Below are 6,997 nucleotides of genomic sequence, written 5' to 3'. Positions count from 1 at the left end.
AAATTAAGTGAATCAAAAACACAAGTAATTAAAAATGAATGCTTTTAAAAACTTTCTGGTGGATTGAATGTTTCCACCAGAGATATATTTATAATATATCGAAGGACCTCTGTGTGCTAGAAAGCTCACAGCTGCTTACAAAATGAACAACTAAGAAAACAAGGAGAAATGCTAGAAATGCAGCTTACAAAGATTTCTCTCTTCTTAGTTTCTACTCTCTTAGTTGTTTCTATTTGCTACTCCTTGATTTATATAACATCAAGGTTACACAGTAATAAGACTAAATGAAATAAGACAAAATGAAGTAAGACAAAGTTCATTAAGTCTTATACAGTGTTGCTTCATTGCTCTGTTCCAGTAGTATTCAACGTTTCCACTTTAATACCGGAAATGGCAATGTTTCTTTTGTCCTTAAAACCCTGTCAATGGGCTCCCATACCTCTGTTGCATACATTTGGTGCATATGACTGCAATGTCACTGTCGACTGATATTTGAATCCCTTATCCGTTGAGTACAATATTATCCGTCGACAACTTTTTGATTATCCGTTGACAGCTACGTTGGACATCCGTTGATAGCTATATTTGTTATCCGTTGATAGCTACATTTGTTATCCGTTGGTAGCTGTTTTAGTCATCCGTCGAAGCTTTGTTAATCATCCGTTGATAACTCACTTGGTACTTGACTTCACTTCACTTATGCAGAATTACAAGACATCACTTATGTACAATTAATCAACCTATTCTGCATATCTAGTTGACACCAGCATACCTTGTGAACTATTACAGAATCTTGAACAAAGGTATATGCAGAAATGTGCTACAAAACTTACTATTACATAAGCTACTCACTCGATGGATAATAGAAAACATTATCCATCGGGACTATATAGTGTTATCCGTCGGGATTAGTTTCCATATCCGTCGAGTGCTACATTATTTGCTAAACAAAATTAACTAAGGTGTTTTGTTGAACAAATCATCAAGTTCACAACATATCCACAACAATCTCCCCCAATTTATGTCTACTGGAATTGTAGGCATAAATTAAGAGAAACTTGATGATAACAAAACATCCTGAAGATACAAGTTCAAAAGACAATAGACAATGTTGAAAAAATACTTCAATTGAAATTTTGCTCACAGTCATTTCAAGGTGCTCCTCTAGCCTGAGCAGATTAATTTATTTTCTTGAAGATCTGGATTTCTTCCCAAGCCTTCTGTTGTTTTCTTCTATTTGATTCTGGAGCTGTCCGTGGAATTCCAGTTCATCAGATTCTGAGAGATCTAACATTTCTTGCATTTCCAAAAGAGTTTCATTGCTAGAAATACTCAATTGGTCTTCTAATCTGAAAAACCTCCTTACTCCTTTTTCATCTCTGAACTCCATCAGCCAGTAGGGCCTTAGATGCACTCTACTTCCAGTGAAAGGAATAGTTAGAGTCTTTGGAAGTGCATCTTTGGCTCTAGTGCTCCTTAGTTCTTTAATCTTCTTTAGAACAAGTCTACTTGCTGTCACATTGAATCCAAAGTTCTTTTTGAAGGATGAATAAACCTTTATCAGTACAAATTGGCTTTCTAGAAGAATCCTGTGAAGTGACCATGTCATCTCCTTTCCTCCTTTGTACTTGAACACTAGCCTTTCAGGTAGGTTCCTGTAGGCATCAATCCCTCTCACTTCATCTAGTTCATCTAGGTAGAGGTTTAGATCAGAAAATTCTTTGATGTCACAGATGTACAATATGTCTCCCTTGTTGACCTTGGTTTCAGCTTTAGTTGGAGGCTTGGGTGGCTTCACTTTCTTGACTGCTCTTGTCTTTGACTTCTTGGGCTTCATGAACAGAGGAAGATTGAGTTCAGGCATTGGTAGATTTTCCCAGTCTATTGGCTCATCCTTTGGAATGATAGGTTCACCATGAAAGTTCTTGGTTGGATCTATCTTGAATTCTTCATGTGCCACAAAGGGCATGGATGTTTGATTTGTTGCAGATATAGACTCTTTAGGAAAGTACCCTTCCATCTCCTCATCACTGAAGTCCAACTTTCTTTTGCTTCTTTGCTTGTACCTTGGCTTCTTTGTCTGTGGGGGTGCAGTTTGCATTTCTTGATCTTGAGGTTCAATGTTTTCAGATGGTTGTGCAGAAACTTGTTGTGAAGATTTCAGTTTGGTCAAAATGACAATTTTCTGTTTCTTTTGTTTATCCTTTTTAGCCTCTATAGCAGCTTGCTTCTTTTCCTTCTTCAATCTGGCCTTCTCTTCTTTCTTTGCTTGTGCAAATTGAGGATGTCCAGCCACCACACAAATCTCTTTACCATTTCTGAATATTTTAGCAATTCTTCTTTTCAACACTGACTCAGTTGGATCTTTATAGAAAGCAATTGACCTAGACAGAAGCTTCTTCTCATCAGGCCTAGGTGTCTCAAACACAGTGTCCAAAGGGTTCTTCAGAGATGACTTTGAGTAGTTTACCCTTGGTTTCAGAATTATTTCAGCCTTTGGGGACTTGATGCAGGATGATTGCCCTCTTTCCAGATAATTCATGCTCATGTCATTCACTGAGATTTTCTTGACTTGATAGTGATGAATGGCTGACATTTCTGTTTTCTTTGCTAGGACAAATTTCTGTTGAATTACCTCATTAATTTTCCACCAGTTGAGTGGACTCAACTGCTTCTCCTCAGCTGCTCTTATATTGGCTGCTGCTGCTTTTATCAAATCTATACTATCTGTCATTGGTGGCTTTGAGATGGCAATTGGATGTACTATTACCTTGTTGATTTAAATGTTTAACTGCTCCCCCTCACTTGGTCCTTTCTCCCCCTTTTTGTTATCATCAAGTTGAAGTGAGGAGGGGGTTTGAGCAACCACCAATTTATGAAGTAGATTTGTCTGTTGGGCATGATGAAGATGAATTGTTGTGAGAGATGCTTCCATAGCTGCCATCCTTGTATCTAAAGCATCTACCTTTGTAGCTAGATCAGCATTCTTCCTTAATTGCTTTTTGATGTCAAGCAAGGCAGTGTCTGGAATCTTGGAATCTATCTCGTCTGATACAGCCTTTTTCACCTCATCAATTGAGCCCTTGATGGTGTGTATATCTCTAGTGTGTTGGAGACCTGAGATTTGATGAAGTTGCAGGGAGGCTAGGTGTGCTTGAAGGAGTTTCTTGGTGTTGGCATTAGTAGTGGCTTGAAGAGCAGTATGTGTCTGATTAATTAGTTGGATTATAGTGGTTTTGAAGTGATGCTCATCACATTCTTTTGAAAATACCCAAGAGGGTAGTCCTGATCTTGAGCTTGAGCCCACTTCTCCCCTATGTCCATTGCTGCTTCTCCACTATCTCCACTTTCATCATCAAAGAAATCAACTGAACCACCAGTCTCATAGTCCACATCACCAGCTGTAGAGGGTAAAGCTGTGATGGCATCCTTAGCTCTTAGCATAGACTGTGTGGTGTGCACCAAGTTTAGCATCCTTTCTGCATTGTCATTGCCCTGTTCAGCTAGAAGTTGATAAGCTGGAACAGGGTGAGTAAATGCCTCAACATCAAGGGAGGTGGATTCTATTACAGCTTGAGATTGCTGAGATAGTCCCTCCCTGTCTGCATCCTGGACATTCATTAACTCACTAGTAATGGCATCCAACCTTATAGCTCCAGTACCTGCATTTCTCTCATTTTCTCTCTGTTATTGCATCAGGGTCTCACCCTGGCTCCCCACCCTCACACCCTCACCTTCACCATCTAAGGTGGGACTCCTCTCACTCACTTTTGCCAATCCTGAAGAAATGGATTGCATAAGTTCACTCTTTTCCTCTCCTTTTTCCTGGGTGCAACCCAGACTCTCACTCAAGTCACTCTTCTCTCTCAATCCTAAGAGTGATTGTACAATTGCTAGCTCTTCTGTACTTGAAATATATAAAGTTTGAGATGATGCAGAGATACTCGACGGATGAGTAATATCCGTCGATTGAGCAGTTTTGCTATCCGACGGATGACTGCTGTTAGGCTTATCCGTCGGGAGACAATCACTACTCGACGGATGAGCAATATCCATCGAGAGAGTAGAAGTGAATGAACTGGGAATGGAAACTATTGTTGACTCTGTGCTGATTGAAGACATTTTTGGCACAGATGATACAACAACTCCTGAAAGAATTGGCAAGTGAGCCAACAAATCATCTAATAGATGATGCTCACTTGCACTGAACATTGGCTTCCCAAACAGAGTTAAAGAAGGGGAATCAGGAATTGATGTGTTAATCATATCCACATCCAGAGAATCTGTGGGAGAGTTTTGTGTGTGAAGTGCTTCTATAACTAGAGATTTTGGCTGTGACTCCACATTTATTGGAGCCACATCAATCTGAATTTGAGAAGGTGCAGTGACTGTGTCTTTAGCACCAGTTTGCACAGTGTGTGAACCCTGTGCATCCCCAATGGTTTTGGATTTCTTCTTTCTGATATAAGTTTGGGGTGAGTTTGTATCCCTAACCCTTTTGGCCTGTACTCTTGGTTGAGAACTTTGTTCAATAGCTACATCCTTTTGGGAGGATGCAACTAGAAGTGAGCTTTTATCCTTTTTAAGCACTGCAGTTTGTTGGGAAACTGCAGTGTGGCTAGGCTGGACACCACTCAACTCTCCATCCTTATTCTTGGGGTTTCTTTTATGTTCACCCCTTCCCTCACCTTTCTTACCCACCTTCACACTCCCCTCTTTGGTTTTGGTGGATTTTTCAACTGGTATCTTTTGAGAGATACCAGAGGGGGCTTTCTTTGATTTGGATTTAGAAATAATTGTAGGTTTGGCAGCTTGGGCAGGCAACTGTTTGGTCATTGACACAGTTGACATTGCTACACTAGAATTCAAAGAAATTAGTGAGACAGGAGTAGTAGAAGGAGTAGATGAACTTACCTCACTTACCTGAGGTGCCTCCATTACAGGAAAATAGAACAATGGCACATCATTGTGATGGTTGGCCCTGTTCAGATCTGCAATGAGTCTTCTCTCTTGAACCCAACACTCCACTTTGTTGTTAGGATTATCAAACACAATCTCTTCAAAGAGGTGGTTAGTTAACATCATAAAGAATCTAGCATAGTATACATTCTTACCCCTCTTGTTCAGTTCACCCAATTTGTAACCCAACTCAATCAAAATAAGATCACTGAAATTATACAATCTATCTATAACTAGCATATAAAGCATGTTAAGCATGGAAATGTTAACTGAATCAAAATTACTGATTTTACCAGAGAAAACCTTGGTCACTACATCACACAAATAACTCCATTCTTTCCTAAGACCTAATCTCCTAATGTCACTTAACTTAGAAGTAGACAGGGCATAGTTCATGGAATTAAGCATATTGATTATATCAGTGTCAGTGTGTGGTGAGGTTACAGTATTATCAGGAATTTTGAAACATGCCTTTATTATGTCACTATTGGTACAAAATTCTTTACCTTTAATGGTAAGTGTGAGAGTCTTATCTATTGAGTTGTAGTTGGCAGTGGACCACATCTCTTCAACAACTTCACAGAAGATTGTGGGAGATTCCAGCATGGCATAATTAAGTTTGCAGTTCTTCACAAAATCCATCATTTTGTGGTAGTCACCAGTGTGCTGAATGTCCTTGTTCACCAAAGCAGTGAAGTTGTTCTTCTCGTAAATGAACCCAGTTTGAGACATAATCTTGACCACGGGTGTCATTGTTAGAGAATAAGAGCTTGAAGAAAATGATTAAGTGCTTTGAGAGAGAAAAAGATTAGAGCAGTTGAATTGAGAGTGATAAAAGAAAAGTAATTGAAGAGTATAAGCTTTTATATATTCTCAAAAATAACTGCTAAAAATAATAAAGTAAAATAAAGTAACCAATGAAAATTGCCTAAAATAGCCGTTTTTTAAAAAAATAAACTGTAAAAATTCTAACCTTTATCCGTCGTGTTATGCTTACAGACTGTAAGTAATCTCGATGGATAAGGTTCAGAGAATCAACGGCTAGGATTAAGACAATTCGACGGATGAGGATAAACTACTATCAATCGAGAAGTAATATATTCCAGAAAAATAATTGATTCGTTTTTCAGATGTGTATCGACGGATGACCGAATTCGATGGATAGGGATCATCTGTCGAGATGTAAATTTTGACTTAGCCAAAATTTTCATCCGAGATAGAAAGAAAACAATTGAATTTCTGGCTGCATTTCAACTTACAAAATATTCTAAATAGTTTTAAGAAAAAATAAGCATACCTAATTCACTTACTAACCTTGAAAAGGTGGATTCTTCCAGTGGCTTGGTAAAAATATCTGCAAGTTGCTTCTCACTTGGAACAAAATATAACTCTACAGTACCATTCATTACATGTTCCCTTATGAAATGGTACTTGATGTCTATGTGCTTTGTCCTTGAATGTTGTACTGGATTTTCAGTAATGGCAATTGCACTTGTGTTATCACAGTAAATGGGAATCCTTTCAACTTGCAGACCATAGTCTAACAATTGATTTCTCATCCACAAAATTTGTGCACAACAACTGCCAGCAGCAATATATTCAGCTTCAGCTGTAGAGGTAGACACTGAATTTTGCTTTTTGCTGAACCAGGACACAAGCTTGTTTCCTAGAAATTGACAGGTTCCTGTTGTACTTTTTCTATCGATTCTACAACCTGCATAATCTGCATCTGAATAACCAGTTAGATCAAAACCAGAATCTCTAGGGTACCAAATGCCAAGTTTTGGTATTCCCTTGAGATATCTGAAAATTCTCTTTATAGCTATTAGGTGAGATTCTCTAGGATCAGCCTGAAATCTAGCACATAAACATGTAGCAAACATTATGTCTGGCCTACTAGCTGTTAAGTACAAAAGTGAGCCAACCATGCCCCTATAACTTGAAATATCCACAGACTTTTCAGTAGTGTTTAATTCAAGCTTAGTTGCAGTGGACATGGGAGTTTTTGCAGATGTACAGTCCATTAGATCAAACTTCT

This window comes from Apium graveolens, chromosome 9 (genome assembly GCF_009905375.1).
Source record: "Apium graveolens cultivar Ventura chromosome 9, ASM990537v1, whole genome shotgun sequence".
Taxonomy (NCBI): Eukaryota; Viridiplantae; Streptophyta; class Magnoliopsida; order Apiales; family Apiaceae; genus Apium; species Apium graveolens.
The sequence above is the reverse complement of the archived record's forward strand: the minus strand, read 5'-3'. Positions refer to the sequence as shown.